At 35.6% G+C, this 25,691-nt stretch overlaps 1 protein-coding gene across 2 annotated transcripts in view; it reads left to right on the forward strand.

Annotated features, from left to right (window-relative positions):
- Window positions 1-4,499: 4,499 nt before the first annotated feature.
- Window positions 4,500-25,691, forward strand: part of Blimp-1 (PR domain zinc finger protein 1) — a 454,433-nt gene continuing 433,241 nt past the window's right edge. For both annotated transcript variants that reach the window (XM_069832827.1, XM_069832830.1), the window contains exon 1: window positions 4,500-5,284. The gene's annotated coding sequence lies outside the window, so the exon portion shown is untranslated. The remainder of the gene's footprint in view (window positions 5,285-25,691) is intronic.

The following is a 25,691-nucleotide window of genomic DNA, read 5'->3' on the forward strand; positions in this document are numbered from 1 at the left end:
ATTTTGGGTAATTAATTTTTTTCCTACAAAATATGTAATTTTTCAGTAAGTTTTCATAACAGACAAATTGTTATATAACTCACAGTTTGTAAGGTAGACAGATTGGGTTTGCGGTAAAAACTTCACTTTTCACAGGCATTCGTTCCTTGTATAAACATAAAGGGGTTTCACATGCTAGGGCATTCGAAAAGTAATGGCTAAATTTATTTAGGTTACTTTTGGCATTACATACTTCAAATATAGTCTTCTATCATGTCAAAAATACGTTGCCAAACTCTTGGAAGACGGCGGACTTCATCTGCAGCAGCATTTCTGGATGTCTATCTCACCGATCTATCAATCTAAAGCTCTTCAGATGTCAACTACTCGTATTTGATAAAATGTCAGTATTTCTCTCCCACACAAAGTTTGAGAATTGTGGATGGTGGAAGTGAGGTTTGTGGAATAGACTATACCGTACTTACAACATTTTAAAATTGTACTTTTTTATAGTTTTATTTAATAACGATCGCAATATAAAACCTTTTAAGTAATTACATTTTTCACTTTCCTCTATTTAATTTACAGTAAATTATATCCCAAGGTTTTAAATGTATTAATTTTTAATCATATTTGAAAACCCCAACATAGTGTTTAATTTAGAAAATTAAAATACGTTTTTTGGTTCATAAACTGTAACATTACATTTGAAATCTGGGCTTGTTAAGTTTTAATGCACATATCGCCATTTTAACAATAATTTTCGCTTTCAAATGGACGCTTGCCTAAGATACTGAACCCTGATTTATGTATTGAAAGATCTTTCAGTAACATATTATTTTTCAGTCACATTTTTCTGGAAAGGTATTACAGATATTGTTTCAAAAATTTTCCAAACTAGTAAATCAGTTCACTAGAAACAGAGTTAGATTGTGAGAATAGCATAATTTGTAGGCCTAATTAACATCATTATTTATTGGATCTTAAGAAATAATAATTTTGAACATTATGTATAGCAGCGTATTATAAATAAGTTTTACAAAACTTGACTAACATAAGTAGTCTATCTTATTATTGCATGGTTTCATGGGCAATATGCCATTATCTCGTTATTGGATGTTTAAATCGTATAGTTCAATATCTTCGGAGATTGTACCTTACTTTGTAATAGCCAATTTGTATCTGTTTAAATGTATGCTTTTTATTGTATAGGGTTATTCAAAAGTAAGTAGATAAAACATTTTTAAAAATTAACGTATACACAAAATGGTAACACATTTGTATGTATCGAACAACGGGACTTTTTCATTTACCACACTCATTTGTTTTGGTTAACATGGTAACAGGTTGTGTTTATGATGTGTCAAAAGTAAATTTACGTCTTATTGAATTTTTAAATCAACACCATTGACTATGTTTTAAAATAGTTTTGACTTTAAAAGATCGAATTAGTCTTGTTCAGTGTTATTATGAATGTAAAAGAAGTTTAACAAATGGCATACGAAAATTAAAAATTTACGGTTACCGGACAACGTTTTTTTTTAATGCTGCAGATTTTTATTACATCAAATTTACGAAATCGTAACATCGAGAACATAATCTTCATGCAAAATGGTGCACTTGCCCATGTTTATAGACCAGTTAAGCGATTGTTACGCAGACATTTTTCTAACACCTGGCCAGCGCGTTCCCCTGACATGAATCCAGCAGATTTCTGGTTGTGGTGTTAAAAGACCGAGTTCTTTAACTAATCCTACGACTACCGACGAACTAAAATATGCAATTTCGCAACAGGTTGAAGATATTCCACCAGATCTGTATTAAGAAATGCTGTTCACAATATAGAAGAAAGATTGTTGCTTGTTAAAGAACAAAATGGCGGACATATTCAACATTTAAACTGAAGCCAATAATCTCCATATCTTTATGAGTATAAGTGTGTTCTTGTTTTGTGTACTTTTAATTCTTAAAAAGGTATGGCGACGTCAAAATGTAACTTACTATGAATAGCACTATATATTATTTACCTTTCTATCGTGGTACGTTAAAGTGGACACCTATTCTGGAAAAATTCCTGCTACCACATCTTGCTGCTTAGCAACCCGCTACACTTCATTATTGGAAAAATAAATGAAGTTTGAATACCATCGTATAAAGGATATTTCGAAAGTAACGCATAATTACAAATGAAATTGAATGAGATAATTTTGGACAAAAGCTCAGACACATCAAACCTTGTATTTAGAAAGGAATATTTTATGTAAAAGAATATTTTTGAGACTATTGTTGTGCGAGTTGTGACATCACCGAGAACATTTTTAAATGACAACCTATAATTCATCTGAAAGAGAAAATTTTTAATGTAATATTTCATTTGTTTTGTACAAAATAACTATGGTTATGGTTACTATGGTAACAGTATTATTCCTGATAATATATTTTGTTAGTTCTCTATGTTATAAAAGCAGTTTTAATAAAGAAATCAACATAAAACAAGATGTGTTTAACAGAAAATGAGACATTTGAGATGCTGATGATGATAGGATTTAGTGATAGAAGACGTAGCCTACACAAAAAGTATGCACACTTTTCACAATATTCACCAAAATCGGCCACCTATTTTTCTGTCAACGCTAATTCTCCCGATTTTTGGTCTTTTATAATTTAATTATATTACCGGTTCTTCTATATGGCTGTGAAACTTGGACTCTCACTCTGAGAGAGGAACATAGGTTAAGGGTGTTTGAGAATAAGGTGCTTAGGAAAATATTTGGGGCTAAGCGGGATGAAGTTACAGGAGAATGGAGAAAGTTACACAACACAGAACTGCACGCATTGTATTCTTCACCTGACATAATTAGGAACTTGAAAACCAGACGTTTGAGATGGGCAGGGCATGTAGCACGTATGGGCGAATCCAGAAATGCATATAGAGTGTTAGTTGGGAGACCGGAGGGGAAAAGACCTTTAGGGAGGCCGAGACGTAGATGGGAGGATAATATTAAAATGGATTTGAGGGAGGTGGGGTATGATGATAGAGACTGGCTTAATCTTGCACAGGATAGGGACCGATGGCGGGCTTATGTGAGGGCGGCAATGAACCTTCGGGTTCCTTAAAAGCCATTTGTAAGTAAGTAAGTATAATTTAATTCACTAAAACAATTTTCCCCGTTTTATCACGTGTAATTGTCTTAATAGTATTGAATATTTTTGTCATGGGGCACATGCACTCGTAAACAGAAGCAAAACCGACTGCTATGTTGTAAAATCGCCAGAAAGTGATGAAGTACATATTATGAAAATGCTATCTTCTATAGTCAGAAGATCTTGGATTTCTTTGAAAACAACTCTTTATAAAAACTTGATTCATTATCATTAAAAGGAAAAAAAAAACATTCAAGAAACTGTTAGTAATAATTCAGATGCTCAGTTGGTAGACTATGGTGCCTTAAAACACACTGTCGATAATTTTAGAAGGAACAAGAATGTGGGCTTCAAGGGATTGAGGATTTTAAACAGTGTACTCTGCCTTCTTTAGCAGAGATGGTGTCGTGTGCTTTTCTCTCATATGTCTTTAAAGTGCACTTTTACTAGGAAAAAGAGTTATATTTAAGTAGAACTTCTCATCAATATGAACATCATTTGTTCAGAATTTGCACGTAAGTTCAAAAATAAGAAAACTATTGGAATCTGCTAGTATCAACAAAAAGCAGGCCTATAAATGGAACCACTCTTAGAGTTATATTCGTTGGGATGCCAGAGATCTTTGCGGAGGCCGAGACGTAGATGGGAGGATAAAATGGATTTGAGGGAAGTGGGATATGATGGTAGGGACTGGACTAATCTTGCACAGGATAGGGACCGATGGCGATCTTATGTGAGGGCGGCAATGAACCTCCGGGTTCTCTAAAAGCCATCGTAAGTAAGGAAGTGTCTATTTATTTTACTGTATGTTACTAAGACTAGGTAGATACATTAGGTATGTGTATATAGTTGTACCAAGCTTTATGGTACTAAAACAAGATTAGTAATGTTATGTTTTGTGTAAAACATTAGACAGTTATTAGATGTTATAAATAACTTGGAACCTATAGGTAAAGAATCCTTTAATTTTGTCCCTACTTCTGAAAAATGAAAGGTGGCGTTTCTTCCTGCAATCCGTCCCCTTGCGGTCGCCCGTGATATAAATATACATTATAAGACAATTAAATTTTATAAAAACCTGCAAACCACCGTTTTAACAGCCCAGTTCCTTTACTGAATTGAAATATGTGAAGTAATATTTAATGTTTATTTACTTACACTTTGTAAAGACATATCCTGTTAAAACCATTTAAACGTACGTATTTATCTTTTATTTCCTGTGTTTCATAAGAACTTTAGATATTTCCAGCTTTCTTTAATTCATCAAGTTACTGAATAAAACCTAATATGTCATTAACATTTCAACTTACATTTTCTTGAATGAATTGCTATGTCTAAAATAACATTTAATGTTTGGTTTACTTTAACCCAGGTTAAAGACATCATATCCACGCTGAAAACATAATTTAGAGGTCACTCACCATCGCTTGGAGTCCCGTTGGCTGTTGTGTAGTACCACAAGTTGCCACCAGGAGAAGTGTTCAAGGTGAAGGAAGCTTGCCACGGCCAGCGGAGGTGTTCTCGGAGGCCAAGGAACAGTGTTGTGCCGGCTAAAGACAAGTCCATGATCAGGTGAAGGAACGCAGCGCGCCGTGTGACGACTGACGGAGTGCGATTCGTTTATGTTTTTCTCACATTGTTGTCAGTTTCTGCAATCATCTTGTGATTTCTTAACGTGAAGACACAGCTAATGGATAGTTCAATACATAGTGACAGTGCTATTCTTTTGAGTTAACGTTGTTATAGGTGAATTTTCTGTGTTGTCATCGAAGTAGGAAATGAATTGACACAAGTGTGAATGCTCTCTGAGCCAACGGAAGAGTTTAACAGTATGACGAAGAAGGATTAACAATTTATTCTGTGACACATGCCTGCGAATTTCTGCTCAGTTTTTATACACAATTCAATAACAGTGTTTTAAACTAATTGTTAAGCTGCTGTACTGTGTGATTTGTGAGTGTGCCTTTTAATAAGTTAATTAACAATTACATAGAATTATAATACAATATTTTAACGCAAAATTAAACTGTGCATTGTAGAAGAATGTGGTGGATTTAGTAGTGTTGTGGACCACGATAAATGGATTATTCTTTCTCGCAAGTGCTACGTTAAATGCCTACAAAGAAGAGTGGATAACCAGCAGATATTTATGCAGAAAAAGGTAAGTGATATGAATATTCATTCAGAGACATTTATATACATTATGTTTGCAATGAATTCCATAGTTTATTAACTGCAGTGTGGCTGTAAAATGGTGAAATGATGAGGCATGTTATTTTATTAATTGGTGAAGGTTAGGTTGACTTCTTACAGTTATATTGTTCACAGTGTTATTATTATTATTATTATTATTACCAGAAAAATTATGGTTACAGATTTATTATTAGTATAGATTATTACTATTATTAATATTTTATGTATAAATATCTCTCAGATGCTACTGAATTTAGATGGCCATAGTATTTTAAAATGCGCTTACTTCAGTCTTTTCCATAACGCTGAACATTTGCAGCATTCTTACTAATATAACATCGTTTTCTGAGTAGCAATCTTCGTATAAAATCCTTCTAGCTTCCTTCAGAGAGACCTAACATTTAAGGGTGCTATTCATAGACATTTCGCTAGCCCGGGCTACGAGAGTGCTAAACAGAATTCATATCATATCGCTAACACTGGTTTATGAATACGAAAAACGTTAGTTCGCTGATCATCCACCGAAAGCCCGCGCTAAGAATGTCTATGAATACGGCCCTAAATGTTTAATATGTTATAATGGGAACTGAAAGAAAAGATAGTTTCGGTAAAATTGCTTTAGTGATGTTACTCAAAGCTGTGTTCAATGCAGTGGCATTTGAATATTTATAATTCAATGCAATTGGCTAACACATACGATGCTAATTGATGGGGTTTAATGTTTCTAATAAAAAGATGACAAAATCTAGATTATTGAAGTTCATTGCAGTTTTATGTAAAAAAAACTGTTTATTATTTAATTTTGTTTTCGAAATTTTCTTCAGCAAGACGAATGAAAACTATTTCAAAATTGTTTTTGGCCGGAAATAATAAGTTCGCTGCAAATGTATTTGTCTTTTCAAAATTGCATTTTTGTGATAGGAAGTCGGTAAATTTATCGTTATCGACCGTCATATTGATAACAGTGTTTAGTTTAATTAGATAACGTCACGCTGCTAATTAAAAAAAATAGAAGCAAATATCTTTGCTATAAAGTTGGCAAAATTGTGGTCAATTGTTGCAGTAGTTATTAAAATAAATTGTTTATTATTTATTTTTAATTTTTGCAGAAATATTTATTCAAAATATAAAATATACGAATTTTCAGCCGTTTTTGGACCGGAATAACAAGACACACAGTCTGGTATTAGTAGCATCACGCATATTTAATTGCTATAGAATAGGAAGCATTTTGATTCCACATTCTGTTGCGGGGAAATCCGATGTGGCGGGAAGACTATTTTTCGGCAGCGGTTATCGTGAAGTTCAATGGCAGGAGACAGGTATGCAGGTTGTGCAATGTAGCTTCTTCTTCTCCTCCTCTGGACCGAACCAGTGAGCTCGGAGTGGTGGGGAAATATAGGCCGTGCGGTGGTGGGGGGAATCTTCAGCAGAGGTCATTGCCTCCACACTACTCTCATTTGTTTATTATAAATTCAGTTTTTAATTGTTGAAATGTAGGAACAAAATGGCGTTTGAGATTCAAGTAATGATTATGGAAGATGTCTATAGTTAGTGTGAAAAATCGTGTGTTTAACGCTTCCTACTACAAATAATTTGTATTCTGTCGTATTTCCTGAATGTATAACCTCAGCGAGAGGAGGGTTCAGCGCATACCAAAAATAATTAAGCCTCTTGCCGAAACATATTGATGTATAAATTAGGTAGGAGGTCAATAATCAACGGCAATACGTTAAAAATTTAATTACATGTTGCTTTTCGGACCAAAGCGATGTACTAATGTTTTTACTATCTAATTTGATCGACTATTAGTATTACATATTTTTGTTCGAGAAGTTATTATATTTAAAACATTAGTAATTAATTTCATTCAGCTTAAAGTCTTGCCGAAAGATACATGTTTAGGTTTGTCAGATCTAAGAAATAAAAATACAGGTTACCCATTCTTTGGAATTTACTTTGTATATATTTATTGAGATAAATAAAATAGTAATATTAAATGCGTAATAATCATACTAAAATTAGCGTTCTTTTTATGTAATATACACGTGAACCGTACGTAATGTCATCAATTTCAGTTTTTTTTTAAGATATTTCAAACAAAAATGTTTAATACAATTTTGCTCGTCTTTAGCTTCCTTTTCGAAATAAAAATCTTTTTTATGAAATATTTGATAACGCGTTTTGGGAAAACCATATATTTAATTTCCAATATGCTAAGTCAATTTAAGAGAACAGTCTTATAATAATAATAATAATTGATTGAAAGAATTTTTGTTTTGTCCTTTAAATGTGCAGAAATTTGATCCGAACAAATGTAACATTGAAAAATTCAATTGCAGAACGAAAAGTTGTTCGGATGAAAATTCAGCACTTCTAAAGGATAAAACTAAAAGTATTTCAATCATTTATTATCATAATACACTGCTCTCTTAATTAACTGAGCATGTTGGGAATTAAATTAATGACTCTCCCAAAACACGCTATGAAATATTTAAAATAAAACAATTTTTGTCCCCAAAAAGGAACCAAAAACGAGCAAAATTTGTATTAATATTTTTAGCTTGAAATTTATTAAAGAATAACCCTCCGAAATTAATGACATTATTTACGGTACATTCTATATAAATTAAAAGTATCATTCCCTGCATGATATATGTTTCTTTAATTAAGTTATATTCGTCTGAAGATTTGGCTTTCCGTAACTGTTAGGTAAGTTACTTTCTCAATTTCATCTTGTTTTGATTTTCCGATAAGCTAACTATAATGTAATAAATTTCAATTAGACCGTCTATTACATGTTAGGTACTTGTTTTGAAGAATTTGCTTGTAAAATTTCTTGCAGTTGTAGTCTTGGTTCTTTTTTATATTTAATGTAGCTTCTATAGAGGTCTCAGTAAACTTATTCCCTCTTTGGTTTACTGAACATTGATTAATAATAAAATACGCTAAACATTAGCATTATGCGCCCATGTAACTGAAGATATACTGGCACAAAGCTAGCAACTCTGACAATTGATTTGTTGAAGCGAGTAATGCAATCTTTCATGACGTAACTTGCTCTTCTATTGTGCGGGATTTGTTTGCATCTCTTGATAAACGATAATTCTTTCAAATACTGTCCACTGACAAAATTCGTTTAATTTTTTGAATAAGATAAATACTGGACATTTCGGGTGTCTTGACAATGTCAAAGAGGACGCAGGACAAAATCATTAAATAAAGGACATGTCCTATATTACAGGGAGTATTGTAAGTTCACCTAATTCAAGAGGATTTACAACTTCATCAATGTAAATTCCCCTAAAGACAGACCAGGTAAAATATTGGGCACATGTGAATTCCATAAATCCATAACTATTTAGTATTACCCAGAAGATACTATAAGAAGGCGGTTCTGACTATCCTCCAAAAATATTATTTCGGTTTTAATTTCGCCAGTGATTTTTCATTTACTTATTTTAAAAAGTTATAATAGAAATCTAGCAGTGATATTTGACCTTTATAATATATTTCTACTAGCACGTCCTATAGCTGTCGTTTTTGGATCTTACGTTTTGAAATTTGTGTGGAATGTTAACTGTGTAATTTTACATAAACCTCATTCTGTTATTTAGTGATCAGCCATCACTTCAGTAAAAAGAAACAAGTTATAGACCTAGTTTGCATTGAAGTGAGAATTGATGGTTCTGGCGGTTATTCTACTTCAGAAATGAAAAGGTCGAACAAGATTGTTGGCAACGCCGCTTATCGATTCAAAGGTATCGATACTGAAAGAGAAATAAAAAGGCTAAGAAAAGAAAATTTTTTATAAATTACAAGTTTTGCCTGGAACAGTCTCTGATGACTCGTGAACAAAGTGCTCCAGGAAAAAATTTCCAGCATTTTTAGGTTTCAGATCCTGAAAAGAATTTGATGTTATCGCTGTACAGCAAAATATTGTGACATGTTTCTACTGTTGAACTGTATACATTCGATAAACTACATGTTATACCTTACTCCGATTAGGAGAATTTACCACCGGCAAATAGAGCGCTTAGAGTAGTTGAGAGGAATTTACTTCTTTTTTTGATAATTTAGGAGAATTTACACTTACCCATTACAGGACCCTGGCAGTCCTATATGGTTCTAACTGGTTTCCTCTTTCAATCCTACTTCACGATTGTTTTGCTGTCACCATTTCATAATCATCCCATTGGCTCTAAATAAATTTATAGTTTTGAAAGTTTCAATAGACATTTACAACTAGATTCATTACTTTTTGCAGACGATTTAGCTCTGGTGCCATCCTCAGAAGATGAATTACAACGTTCAATTTTTAATTTTAACAAAATTGGAATTAAATGTGATATGAAAATCAATAAAGAAAAAACTAAAATTATGGCCTTCTGCGGAAAATACCCTGTGCCTAGCAAAATATGTTTAGATTCAAAAATATTAGAAAGAGTAAATTATTTTACATATCTCGGATACACATTATCTTTCTTTTTCGATGAAGTAGAGATTTCACAGAAAATGTCTAAATACACCAAAACAATGGGAATAATTAACAACATTATGAAACCTTCCCTAGTACAAAGGCATACTAGAATTCCCTATCAAGACCTTGGCGAGACCTGTACTTTGTTACGGCAGTGAGGCACGGACATTGAGGAAGAAAGGCGAAAGCAGAATAACGGCCAGTGAAATGAAATTTATGAGATATACAGCGGGATATACGAAATGGTATCACAAATGAAGATGTAATGGAAGAATAACAATTAAAACCTGTAATTAATCACGTAAAGCATTATCGGAACAACTGGATAAATCATCTGCATCGCATGCGTAGAGACAGAATCCCAAGACCATGCTCCAGTATCGTCCAAACGGGAAGAGATCTCTCGGTCGTCCAAAGAAGCGCTGGATTGAAAATTCAACTGTGAGACTATATGACCTAATACTTGAAGGGAAGAAGAAGAAGAAGATGATGATGATGATGATGATTATGATGATTATTTTGTTAAGAATGTTTTACTCATTGCATGGCACTTGTCTTTAAATTCATAGATTACAGTATAGAATGCCTACAGTATTTATCTCGACCAATCATACTTCATTTAAAGATCTGAATTGCTGAAACAGATTAATATTTCATTCCATTTCTTAGTATTCAAATATGTGTACTAGGCCTACCATAATAAAATAAAATCTGTAGTGTTTGGGTAAAGAGGGATAAGTCATTTTTGTGCAGATGCAATTCTGTTTTCCAGATGAACCCACAAGTGAGAGTGCAAAAATCAAAATAATACTAGCAGTTGATATGTTTTATTTGTGTAGAAAATTATTTGTAATAAAGGTTCCAAGTGTAATTTTCATTTATCTACAAACCCATTTTTATGACTTATCTCCCTTTACCCAAACAACACAGATAATAATACATTTATTAATATAGCATTGTTCAGCTAATTTTCATATTTCTCTGGTTCGTATTCAGCTGACAAGAGTTAAATGGAACTGTACTCAAAACAAGAGAAAACGACAGATGAAATTCATTATATTAATCGCCATTTTTAATCTCTCTTGGATGCTGAGTCTTTTCGGTTTCACAGTTCTACCAGTGGCGTGCGGTGCAATTTTGTGTGAGGAAAACAATAATACAAATTTGTAGCCTGTATGTATAGTATAAAACTGATAGCAGCCAACTCACATAAATGTATTTGAAGACCAAAGCAATTCTCCTCTAGCAGTAAAATCATCGATGACCTGGGCATAGAAGTCCTCATTGCTGTGAATGGTTTCCAGTAATTTCTTATCTATAGAATATGAATATCGAATCCGCCTTGACCAGGACAGGCGCTCAGACAAAGAATTTTGTGACATTTTAAGATTAGAGAATTCATAGTTCTCACGATTAACATATAATTTCTGCAATAAATTTCTTCTTTTTCGCCTTGTGAACAGTCCATGTACGGCACAGCACTGAGTTCTACCAGATTAAATTAAATCGGTTATAAGCAGCTCTTTGTATATAGCCTGTACATCCTGATTACCGAACAAATTATTATCCTACTATTCCATTAAGCTAGCTTCGCCAATAATCTGCCCTTAGTTATTTTACATCTCTTTGAACATTATCTATATATTTTGGTCTTTGAAGCATTTTTGTGTGTGTTTTCAGTTTTCGCTTTTAAAAGCTTAGCATCGATTATCGAAGCCCTAATACAGGTATCGTTTTCTAGTGTCGAGAAATAATTGTATCGACCAATCTCTACGTAGATTGTAATCTATTCAAGTTAGCTTACTCAGTTTTAGACAAATGATAGACTCTTTATATGTTGTCCCATTATAGGCTTAAGAACCAACGTATAGTAACAATTTATTGATTTTACAGAAGAGAAAAAAAGCGTTTAAAACAACAGTTTAATAATTTCCTTAATTACAGTTTTAAAAAGTTGATGCAACTCCGTATTTTCAGCCGCTGCAATTGCTCCAAAATATATGAAGAGTTAATTTTTAATTGCAAAATTAATGTGAAAACTAAGATCTTAGCTTCACTTTTGAAACACGCATTTCAAATCGTAAGAATTTACAGAGCTTCTGAATACTACCTGAATGAAATTCAAAGTTAGTTGTAGTTATTCCTCGTTTTATAACATATAGCGATGAAAAATATACGAGTAGTTTCCTTTTAATAAGTGGCATAGTAATAACATCTGTATTAACGAAGTCTCTCATTCAGTGCAACTATAACCAACATTCACAGCTCAAGGAAATGATCTACGTAAATATTATTATTTTTTGGTCCTTCACAATTGAAGACCCGGGGGGTAAATAGTAATTACCCTTAAAAGTGAGATTGACAGTTTTAACAGCCTATAACCCACATTATCTTTGATTTGGTTAAATAATTATGTAAATATGTTAAAAATGATTGGATTATGATGCTTGAAAAATATGACAATCCTCTTGTGTTTGCAGTAAAAATTAAAATGTATGCAATTTGTAAATGTGGGTTATCATTATTTATCCCCGAAGTATTCAATTATCTGTTATGATTATCGTTGGTTATTAATGGAGAAAATTGAAAAACAATAATAATAATAATAATAATCTTTGTGCATCATTCGCCCAACAGTGCATATATTCTCTGGAGTCCCGGCCACCAAGTCACTCAAATGAGTGCGCTCCTTGTGTGGTGACTTAATACATGTGTGTCAGTATACTATACTATATGTCGAACATGGAGTAAGGCCACTAAGGGAAAGTACCAAAGGAGAAAGATTCGATCCGGGACTGTGATTGAACCTCGGCGAAGCTCAATTATTAGAGCACCCAGTGCGTAGAACTGGGGACCCGGATTCGATCCCCGACGCCGGAGCGAATTTTTCTTCATCTATTACCAGTGGTCAAGGAAATGGATTCAAACAAATATCGCACAAATAACGGCATTATGAACGAAGAAAAATGTTTTTGGAAGTTGCTTTTTATGTTTCGTTCCCACTCTGAGGTAGTTAAAAAGACAAATTAATAAATAATGAACTCCATTATAACATGGTTTATACACTGCAAACATATGAATTTGGCCCTTATGGTGGCCAGGTATCATTAATGTCAGTCCCAACAACCAACGTTAGTTTCTCACTTACGGCCATAATATTGCGAGAAAACGTCAGGCCTTTTGCTAATTAATGAAAAATATGGCATAGAATTACATGGTAAACATAACTAATTTGGTGAAAAAAAATATATATAGGCCTATATATTATGTTGGCCCTTATCCATATGAAGGGACGATGTCTACAAAAAAAAATTGGTTATTATTTCAACTTTCCATTCTTAGCTAATCTTATAGTGGATTAAAAACCTCCACCTTAACATTTTTCTTTGAAATGTAGGCCTACTTTTTTTTTGTAAGCAAGAAGAGAGATAAATTTTAAACGAAATTATCTGCCCTCAATGAGGGTGACCGTAAAGATCCAGAATAAAAGCACTACAGAATAATTTAGAAAGACAGGAATTGTTTAGTAAAAAATCCAGAGAAATGAAAACCCAATAGAATCATCAATGGCCAAAATATAAATGGTAATGTAATATTTGGGTTGAATCCTTAAGAATATTCAACAAAATTTTTTTAATCTCAAAAAATTGGAAACCGAGTGCTTTTCTATATCTGCAACATGTAAATAAGAATAGGAAGAATAATTCATTTATAAATATGAAATTTTACTTTCCTGGTCTTATTGAGTATTTTAATGGCATATCTGGTGAGCGTAATTTTGAAACATCTCAAATTATTAAAGTTCCAAGTATCTTTGAACTTGTTTGCTCCATATAGATTCTGTCCTTCAGACTCGAGTGTGAATAGAGTTTGTCTTATTTGTTGTTCTGTAATTTGCCTGTTGCTTCTGATATGGACCAGTAGTTCTAGTATACATGGCTAATCAAATATATTAGTCACCGTCAAGAGCGAATTTAAGCATTCACATATGCTTAAGGAATGGATAATGGCATTTCTTAATACCGTAAGGTTACTCGGAAGTAAAATGGAGGCTTTGTGCACTCTATTTTAATCCTGCAGCTTGTTATGATCAAAAATAAAATGAAATATAGTGACAAAAAGTCTTAACAAGACAGTTCAGAATTTTCTCTGGAAGAACGTAGAATGCTGCAGAAATTTTATTTAAGGAAATGCCGTCATGTTAGAAGTTTGAAACGCGGTCAGGAATTATTCTTACATGACTCATAGAGGGAATCACTCTGTAGCTTGTAGGCACAACGTACAAACTCTAATTCAAGTGTAGGCGTACATTTATGTATAGATAATAATCTTTGACCATATTGAATCTTGTAGGAATGATTTTATGTAGGCCACATCATAATTCTTCACAGTAAAGCAGCGGCATCTGTCAAGTAACCTGAATAGGCCTATATACTCGTAGATAATTTATTTCTACGTTACTAACTGCGTTGAGTAAAGAAAATGTTTGAAGGAAGCAGTGTTACTTATATCTGGGAGCAGGATCGATTTGCTAAGCAAACGTGATGGAAATTCTTCGGTTTATATACTATACGTGTTAACTGTCCAGAGTTCGTATACTATGCGCTCATTCATGTCTCCAAGAATTAAGTGCAAACTTTGATATTGAGACTTCTAGAATCCTGTGTTTATATCAATATTTGTTCGTCCTAGTACACATTTATTTTCATTTGCCTAATATAGCACGGTTTTCTTTTATATTAATACTAATTCTGTGTCTCCAAGGCAAAACGTGGTACATTTTCAGGAGCGAGCGTTTAAAGTTTAAACTACTGTATAAAATCCTAATAATCAAATTTCATAACAAACGGGCTAGAGAAAAAAATAATAGAGTTTTGCTTGTCATCTTTGGACACAATAGAGACACCATCAGGATGCACAACATATCGCAAAATCTCATTTTCTTAAAAAGATTGCGTGTCACCTTTTTTGCCTGGGAACCTCGAAATTCAAAGAAACAGTGAAGATGGACAGGAGAAATTAATTTTGTATAAATCTATAAATACAGATACAGCCATGGCATCAAATATACCTCACATAGACGCAGGCGCAGAATAAAACTCCAAAAATCTGTTCGGAAAATTCTAGGCATATCACTTCTTTTTTTTTTTTTTACAATTTAACACTGTAAAATTAGCATGCCTGACCGTGAAACGAATGGACCCGAGTTCAAATCCTAGTTGAGACAAGTTACCTGGTTGGGACTTTTCCAGGTAACCAAATTCTAGGTAACTTTCGGCGCTGAACCCTGGACTCATTTCGCTGGTATTATCACCTCCACCTCACTCAAACGGTAGGTAACCTTATAAGTTGATAAAGCGTAGTAAAACAACCAATTAAAACACTGTGAAATCTTTAGTTTTATTATATTTTACTCGTACATTTTAAAAAGAATGGGATTTACATATTACATTTTAATTCCATTACTTACAAAAGCTGAAACTATCTTAAAATTTAAGAATTCGGTGATATGCAACGCATGTGAAATGCCAGAATAAAATTTGTACCACTAAATATTGCCTCAACTGAGAATGTTTTTTGTCAATAAATATTTTAAGTCAAGAGTTGTTGACCTTATAATCTTTCAAGCAAATTAGGTACTCTTTAAATTTATAGAAATGGGTAATGACATACGTATTATGAAATATGAACCGTAATAGGCCTAGTAGTGATACTGATGTCGATTTGTAGGTGAGACAGCAAGCTTGCAGCTACATCTGCTGACCTCATTCCACGTCCAGTGTGATCACGGTGGTTCCTTATGCTTCCACAACTTTCTTCCGTCATTCCAAGAACATTCTGGATCATTTGCTCTCGCGGAAGTCTTCAGTTTTCATGTATTCTGTTGATCGTGTCGGAATAAATCACAAAATGATGAATCGTGTTGTCTTCCGAGTAATGTTACCACGAAGGAAGTGTCATTCCCAGTCTGTTGTACGCACGCATATTCGACCTTGACTGTGTATAAGATGGATTGAACTTTAAACATTAAGTATACGGTAAGTGGATGGAGTTAAAGAGTAGGCAGGTGGATTACTAAATGGATACAAAAATTGATGGATGGAAGTAGAGGTGGGAGATTGAGTAGGCTATTTATTTGTAGATTGACGAAGGGATGGCTGGATAGTTGGGTGGTTGAATGGATGGATATGACTGTAAATCGATGGGTTGGTGAGGGGGTCGATAGATATGTGGTTGCATGGGTAACTGAGTGAATGATTAGATGAATGAATGTTCGGTTGAGTGGAAGAATATATGTAGGTGAGTAGTTGGATTGACGAATGGATGGCAAAGCCTGTGAAGGGTGTTTGGCTAGGATGGGGAATTGGATTAATGAATGGATGGCTGGACAAGGTAAATGGTTGGATGTATAGACTGATGGATGATGGAATTATTAATGCGGATAGATGTGCTGGCAGTATAGCTGCTAGGTGAGAGATTGGCTGGAAACTTAGTGGATGGATGGATGGATGGATGTGTGGTTGGATGGGTGGGTAGATGGATGGATGGATGGATGGATGGATGGATGTGTGGTTGGATGGGTGGATGGATGGATGGATGTGTGGTTGGATGGGTGGGTGGGTGGATGGATGAGTGGATGAGTCGATGAGTGTGTGGTGTGAGGTGTGGGTAGGTGGTTGGATAGATGGGTGGGTAGTTGGGTGGTTGGATGGGTGGATGGGTGGATGAGTCGATGGGTGTGTGGTGGGTGAGTGGGTAGGTGGGTGGATGGATGGGTGGGTAGTTAGGTGATTGGATGGGTGGGTGGGTGGATGGGTAGATGAGTCAATGGGTGTGTGGTGGGTGAGTGGGTAGGTGGGTGGATCGATGGATGGGGTAGGTGGGTGGATAGATGGATGGGTGGGTGGTTGGGTGATTGGATGGGTGGGTGAATGGATGGGTGTGTTGTGGATGGGTGGGTGAGTGGATGGGTGGGTGAGTGGATGGGTGGGTGTAAGGGTGAGTGGGTAGGTAGGTGGATGGATGGAGGGGTGTGTGGTTGGACGGGTGGGTGTATGGGTGGGTGTGTCGATGGGTGTGTGGTGTGTGAGTGGGTAGGTGTGTGGATGGATGGATGGATGGATGGGTGGATGAGTGATTGTATGGATTGATGAATGGGTTGTTGGGTGAATGAACGAGTAGACATAGATGATATATATTAATGCGGATAGATGGGTTGATAGAGTTGGTAGGTGTGAGATTGGTTGGTCGGGTGGATGAGTAGATCCCTATTGTGTAGGAATAGGGATGGGTAAGGAAATAAATAGGTGGGTGAGTGAGTGGACGGATGCGTCGACTGGTAGATGTGTGTGAGTGAATAGGTAGCTAGAAGGATGGATTGGTGGATGGATGGATGGATGGATGAATGTATGGTCCGATGGATGTGTAGATTGATGGATGGATGAATGGATGGATGTTTGGTTGGTTAATTGCTTAGAAATGGGATGGACGAAGGAATAGGTTGGTGGATGTGTGGACATATGGGTGGATTGATAGACCTAACTAGGTGGATGTAGGGACTGACGAGAGAGTCTTTTAAGACGCCAAACATTCAGACATGACAGTAGTCTAATATCAATATTTAAATTGCTAATAATAGCGTATAACTAAGTCAGGATTTAATATATTACAGAATACACACATCATAATCAGCAGTAGTTAAGATTCCTGAACTGCTTGGTTCGAAAATTACATCAAATTATTCCGTTTATCTACAGATAAAATTAGTCGTTCCGAAATCGTGTACCACATCCTGGTATTCAGTCTGGATTCATATTTCTGGGTTATTTTCGGTATTTCAGTGCCCATTCTCCATCACAGTGTCAAGGTGTCTGAATAATCATATAGTATTTTAGACTGTCAGTATTGAATTATTGTGTTACGTTTTATTTTGTTATATTCTCTCTCAGTAGTTCGTAGCTACTGCGATCTTCCTATATGGCATTACACGAAACATAACAACAGGCAGCTTACAATGCTTGCAAACCTAACTCAAAACTAGAATGGAGGCTCGCCACGGACGTACAGACGGTAATGAACCCGCAGGAAATGGACTCTTGTCTTAATTAGTCCCCAAGTTAGGTGTAACCAGCAGATGGAACCCATGCACCTTGCGGAGGCAGGGGTGGGAAAAATGCTCACTGATACACCTCCCCCACGCATTAATACACAGCACCTACATGTGTTACTAGTCAGCGATGTATGCATTGGATGGGGAAAAGAACTGTCTTCTGTCTTAGTTGCCTCATGAGTGATGCCTTATGAGGTTCAAACCTGTCTTCGGACAGTTGACTAAACAACTAGATCCTCCTAACCTTCTCTCTTCAGCTTCTCCCCCCACCCTAGCCGATGCTTCGCTTAAAAAAGACGCGTAGTTCAATTCCGGACAATTACAGTGACATTCATGAATTTAGAGCCCGGAAGTTCAGGCATTTATTTTGACAGAAAAATGCAGGCAAATAGACACCTAAAACTCACGAGGAAAAAGGCTGTAAAATAATACAAAATAGGCGTTTAAAATTACGAAAATAGACAGTAAAATCATCAAAATAGTAATTTAATATATGTTATTTAATAAATCTGTGTACCACATTTCAGTACTTGCTCTTGTTTTTCTTGTTACATGCCACAACAAGATAATTTTTCAAGTTCTTAATTGACATAGCCGCCTGTCGGAGAGAATGTTTTTCGTCGCTGAAAAAGATCGTTATACTTCCATCGAAGTGATTGGACCGTACTTAAAACATGCTGTTACGTATGGATCTATATCACAATAGGGATAGCACAAACTAATGTGTCATCCCCTACTAATGGCTTTCAATACGATCCGAACTGTCAGAGAATTTATTATTTTTCTCTCTCCGCAATGTTTTCTTGGAATCTGTGGAAACTGAACCTCTCAGACGAAAGAAACAAAAAGCATTGAGGTGTGAGATACAATAGCAGTAACTGGTCCCATCAACACACTCGGGCAACTGATGATCTTATGTCTGGTTTGTAGGCATGCCGCGGACAAATAATTTAAGGGTATTTATGTGGGGTGAGATTCTCAATAGAGATTAGAGATTTATAGAATAAAATTTGTTTCAATATATATATATATATATATATATATATATATATATATATATATATATATATATATATATATATATATAATTTCCATGCTATATTTTTTTCTCAAACTAATAATGGAATTCCTCAAGGATCAATATTAGGTCTCCTACTTTTTATAGAGTTCATAAATGATCTTGCCCCCCTAATGAAAGATGTAGGTCATCCCATTTTATTTGAAGATGACACAAATATAGTGATTACAGCCAATAACTCCAACACATTCCAAACTTCAACAGAGGAAATTCTCCTCAAAATATGTAACTGGTTCTGTCAATAAATTAGTATTAAATTGTAACAAAACTAATACAATTCAATTTAAATCCTGTCCAAATTCAACCTCACAAATTTCAAGTGCAATAATGAACAATAGATCCCTATTATAAACAACAATAACCAAATTTCTTGGCTTAAAAATCAATGTGTTAAATTGGAAAAATCATACCAAAGAAATTATCCCCAAACTAAATTCAGCATGTTTTGCTGTTAGATCTATGCAAAAGATAATAAATTCAATACCTTAAAAACAACATACTTTGCATACTTCCACTCGGTAATGAGTTTCGGAATAATATTCTGGGGAAATTCCACAGATACGAGTAGTAACAATATATTCCAACTATAAAAAAGAGTAATTAGAATAACAGTAGGTGCCAAATCTAGCGAATCGTGTAGGACTATTTTCAAAAAACTACAAATAGTGCCCATGGCTTGTCAATATATTTTTTCATTAATAATGTTCCTCGTATGTAATCGTGAAAACTTTGTAACTAATTCAACAGTTCATAGCATAAATACACGTCAAAAAATGACTTTCATACTCCATAGGCAAGTCTATCATGCTATCAGTAAGGACTGTGTTCTATGACAGTAAAAATTTTTAATAGCCTCCCTATGGATATAAAAATGAAACTCAAAACATAAGATTATTTAGGGCCAAATTAAAGAAGTACCTAATGTCTCACTCCTTCTATTTTGTAGGTGAATTCATAACATTCAACAACGCTTCATGAAATTGATACTAAAACTTTGTGTTGTACTAGTAGACTATATTGTAAATCTCTTCTGTATATATTTCATCTAGACTGTGACTATAAATTAAGACTTTGTAGTAGTATTAAGTTTTATGACTTGTTCCATATTCTAGCTGTGAAGCAATGTACGAATACCATGGAATGTTAATAAATACAATACGATACAATACAATACAATACTCGTAACCGGAATGAAAATAGTGTAAAGACGGAACGTAAAAATGTACTGTATTCTTCTTCTTCTTCTTATTATTATTATTATTATTATTATTATTATTATTATTATTATTATTATTATTATTAATAATTTCTACGGATGTCGTCGCATATCCGTCCTCAATCTTAGCAGTCCTCAAAGATGAAGTTCATTGTCGTCTAATTACATAATCTCCCCAGTTACGCTGTTGGACGATTTCGCATTCTTTTCTGAACGTTAACGTCTAATTCAGCAGTCTCTCTCCCTGCATTCTGGCAAAATGTCCAAACCAAATAAGTTGTTTGTACTGCCCATCTTCATTCTTTATCGTGTGGTTTCATATCTGAGTCTGTCCAGTCTAGACCATTCTTGATCATTGTCTACAGAAATTCATTTCAACAACCCAACAACAATTTATCTCTATTTTTTACTAAGGTCCCATGCTTCCGAACTTACTGGGTGAACAGTATAGAGTAGAACAGGTTTCACGGCTGTTAGCCAACCGGCTATGCGCGCGGAGGTGGGGGACTCAAGGCCGTGAAACCTGTTCTGCTCTATACTGTTCACCAGTACAAATAGCATACGAAAATTAGTCTAGGTGCATGTAAGATACGTACAATGTATAGCTAAATAAAAATGTAGGTTAATAAATACCGATAATATTATGTTAGTTATGAAACATAAAGTTTTCTACTTACAGAAAAACTCGATATACAAAGTGAGTCAAAAGTCGCTTTCCCTAATATTCGTTTTTAGATTTCATACTTATACACATATGAATGAATGAATGAATGAATGTTAGCCATGATGTCCCATGTTGGGCACCGGCCTCCTGTGATGGGGTTAGAACCCCCTTCGACAGGGATGGCTCAAGTGTACTCGCTTGGTGAGCCAATCCAAGCGAGCTTGTCGTGTACACTACTTTTGTGATATGGTTAATAATTCTATTAGACTTTAACTAGTCTCAGCACTCTGTTCTTTGTTCATTTTTTCTTGTATTACACACATTATACTGACACTGGCACTTTGACAAACACTGATTGCTATTTACACTATTTACCTGACACTTTCTCAACACTGACTTAACTATTTACGAAACTTATCTTACACTTTCACTAATACTGACTTTGCTATTTACAATATCTTAACACTGGTTACGTTATCTATTTACAATGACCTTCCCTAGTTCTTTCCACAAAACTCTGTTCTCTGCTGTCCTCGACCATTGTTTCCCCGCCTCTCTGGTAAACATGTCAGACCATCTGAGCCGTGGTCTTCCCTGTCCTCTCTTTCCGACGTAGGGGTCCCACATCGTGGCTGCATGGCTCCATCTTGCCTGGTGTAGTCTCGCCACATGTCCCCCCAGGTCCACTTCGTTGCCGTGGCTCGTTCTGCTGCGTCAGCTGGTGTAATAAGTGGCGGGTTGATAACTATGTTCGTGCGTCAAAAGTCTTGAAAACAGTTCTCGTTTTGCCGATATGCAGTTGATATGACAACGGAATGGAGAACCACCTTTTTTTTTTGTGTAGGAATTGGAACTTCTTGAACCAGCAATTTCATGAATGGGTTGGCCGTCATGGCACAACAGAATGGCCACCCAGATCATGCGACCTGACAAAATGTGATTTTTCGCTGAGGGGTATCCTGAAAAATGATGTTTTTACTCAGAAACCGCAGGATCTGCATCTGTTGCGACAGAAGATCGAACAGTCATTCGTGAAAATCGTGAGTTATGTTCTGTCATTTGTAAATCAGTGTCTAAACGTTGTGAATTGTGTATCGAGAAATATTGCCTCCATTTCTGTAAAGGAATGTTTAGTCAAATGTAAATTGAATGTAATTAAATGTAAGGAAGTGTTTGAGGAAAGCCACTTTTAACCCACCCTATAGTGCGGACCGATATTCCTCGAACTCTGTTATAACCAGACATCGAGATTTTGGACCCGATAGAATAAGTTTACTACGTCCGTATTATAGGCAGCTTTTTTATTGTGTTGGAGTCGGCAGAAGAAGAGACAATATGTACATGAAACCAAGTTCAGTCCAATCTGCTGGTACTGTACAGCGACGTTCCAAAAAAAGGCAACTAATTTATTAAACATTACAATAAAATGATTGTTAGAGGAGAAAAATTCTATAGAACCAAAAATTTAATCTTTACATAGATTTAAATAAAAATCCTATCATGCGAAATTTTCAAAATTAATTAATATGCATTTCCTTTCGGCTTCTGTCATAAGCACAAGTGCAATACTTACTCAGCATACATAATAATTCCGCACAGCATACACAACTTATGAAGTACAATACATGGTATGTTACAATGTAGCCTACTACAACACACATTCTGAAGGTCTCAAAACTAAACTTTCTTCGGTAGTCGGCAAGACAAAGTTTATATTGGGAGAAGCTCCGCTCTACATCACATGATGTAATGGATTTATTTTAGTAGGTTATTTTACGACGCTTTATCAACATCTTACGTGATTTAGCGTGTGAATGAGATGAAGATGATAATGCCAGTGAAATGAGTCTGGGGTCCAGCACCGAAAGTTATCCAGCATTTGTTCATATTGGGTTGAGGGGAAAAGCCCGGAAAAAACCTCAACGAGGTAACTTGCCCCGACCGGGAATCGAACCCGGGCCACCTGGTTTCGCGGCCAGACGTGTTAATCGTTACTCCACAGGTGTGGATGATGTAATGAATGCAAAACGAAAAAACACTAAGTCATTGAAATCTATCTTCGCTACCCCAGCAGTGTCCGTAGACTTCTTCCCTGCTAGCATGTCTTTCATGTCACAGAATATCGCATATATTCTTAGACTAATCACATAGATAACCACATGCACAGATCAAAACTAGACTACTAGCTATTTTCTGTCCTTTCTTGTGATAAAGTGAACTAGGTGTACGGGACTGTTTTTATTATCAGAACAGTACCTCCTCTCCCTGCCTTATGAGTATGACTGAGTAAATAAAGCACATGGGACGACAGGTAGGTCGCTACCATCACTGCCCCCACCTACTACAGTCCAGGTATCCAACTTGAAATCGCACTGTTTTCATCTATCGGGTCTAAAGTCTCTAAGCCTGGTTATAACACATGGAAACTATAATTCCCGAAAAAAAATACAGTATTATTCTCAGTGAATATGTATTCATCGAACTTCTGCTGCTTTCACGGTGAGAATTCCTTTTCCCATTTCTTAATCGTGGTGTATAAAATGTAGAACAATTGTGTGGCCCCGTTTGAAATTTTATCTTATTTACTACATAAAATAAATTATTCCTTAATTTTTTTATAAACATACAATAGTTACTGAATTTTATATTTATATTTCGTAGGAGTAAAGTTGTATAACTGATACACCTTCATTTTTGTGAATTTGATGACATAACATCACATATACAGGGCGTCCTGAAATTCGCGCACAAGGGCATAATCATGTGAATACTGGATGGAATTGGAGTCGGAAATATTAGTGACAAAATGTCATCTACTGTTTTAAAGGATGATTAATTCACTACTTTACGCAAATACTTAATGAATAGAACTATGTATCGGCACAAATTATCCAAATTATGTTAGGGGTTCCGCCTGAAGTGCTGTAAGGGGTCCGTGCACTCGAAAGATAGGGAACCCTTGAAGTAATAGATCGTGCAGAAGTGAAGGGGACGGGAACACTTGAGTTGTATGGACAGGACACTTCTGTTGATGATGATGATGATGATGAAGGTGATTAAATAGAATTAAAATATCCACGGGTATATAGGTCTACTTATCGATTTACGAAATGAAAATTACATACCAAATGAACTGAGAGAAATTGAGGATACAGGATGAATGGTAACCTCTGCACCAAAAAGAAACTGGTAATAGATCATGAATAGAGATTTGAAAAATCTAAATAAGTTTTTTTTCTCTAACTTTTACAGTTTTAGATAAAATAGTTATGTTTTTATGAAGCATTTGGCAACATCACCTGTGGAGTAACGGTTAGCGCGTCTGGCCGCGAAACCAGGTGGCCCGGGTTCGATTCCCCGTCCGGGCAAGTTACCTGGTTGAGGTTTTTTCCGGGGTTTTTCCTCAACCCAATATGAGCAAATGCTGGGTAACTTTCGGTGCTGGACCCCGGACTCATTTCACCGGCATTATCACCTTCAGTCCACGCCTGTGGAGTAACGGCTAGCGCATCTCGCCGTGAAATCAGGTGGCCCGGGTTCGATTTCCCGTCGGAGCAAGTTACCTGGTTGAGGTTTTTTCCGGGGTTTTCCCTCAACCCAATATGAGCAAATGCTGGGTAACTTTCGGTGCTGGACCCAGGACTCATTTCACCGGCATTATCACCTTCATCTCATTCAGACGCTAAATAACCTAAGATGCTGATAAAGCGTCGTAAAGCAACCTACTAAAATAAATTATCACCTTCTTCTCATCCAGACGTTAAATAAACTAGAATGTTGATAAAACCTCGTAAAATAACCTACTAAAAATAAAACAATGCCAATAACTCTTGCAATAACTCTAAGCAAGCGCGGCCTGCACTCCTTACCTTCCCCTCCCCCTCTGCTATACTCATTCGGTAACTCGCGACGTGAGCTGCGTTGCAAAATTTATTTCAATGATTATTATTTGATTTAAATTCATGGCTAAACGGTTTAATTTGCAAAGAAATATTCAAGGCATTAACGTTCAGATTATTTTACCGTTCAGCTCGTATAGCAATCAGACATTTATCTCGGGCCATTGCCTCAATAGAGCCCTGCAAACATTGGACAAAGACTACTTTTTTTTTCCCTACTTGACGGTGATTCATCTAAGGAAAAGTGTGGTAAAAGTTTTGTTAACTATATTTAAGATGTAGAATCACCTCTTAAAGTTTGGTTGCCATCCACCCTGTATAATCAATGACTTCATTGTCAAATGCTCGGCATTGCAAACCGAGTATTGAACGTGTTGCTTTGAGATACTTGATTTTCTAAATATAGTCACTAAATTTGAAGACTTTGCCGCAGTTCAGTTCGGTGTCGCGAGCTGGTAGCTGTATATTTGGATAACGGTCAGGAAATGGAAGAGGTTGACCTCCATGAATATGAAAATAATATGTCATGCATTGCCCACGAGTTAAACAATGGGCACAATGCAGCCTTGAACACGTTATGCAACCACTCGTACTCTCGACTGTTTGATTAACCATTTCATAGCATCAGTACTATGCGTTGCCTTGAGTGTGCAGTTTGAGTACCGGTAAGTTGTCTGTCTCCGCGGTCCTACAAGATGACAGCTGTGATGATCACTATGATTATGGTGACGACTGCAACGGTGTTGATAATGATTTACTCTTAATTGATGGCAATGATTATTAATTGGATAATTTCCTTAGTAAATGCTGTGCATAAATTTCTACAGTGTGTTCATTTCAAAACTTTCTATCCTGAATAATTTTAGATGTGTAGGGGACTGGATTTTGAAGAAAAACACGTCGATTTAGTTTTTGAGAGGGAGGTGCA

The sequence above is a fragment of the Periplaneta americana genome, chromosome 8, assembly GCF_040183065.1.
Source record: "Periplaneta americana isolate PAMFEO1 chromosome 8, P.americana_PAMFEO1_priV1, whole genome shotgun sequence".
Taxonomy (NCBI): Eukaryota; Metazoa; Arthropoda; class Insecta; order Blattodea; family Blattidae; genus Periplaneta; species Periplaneta americana.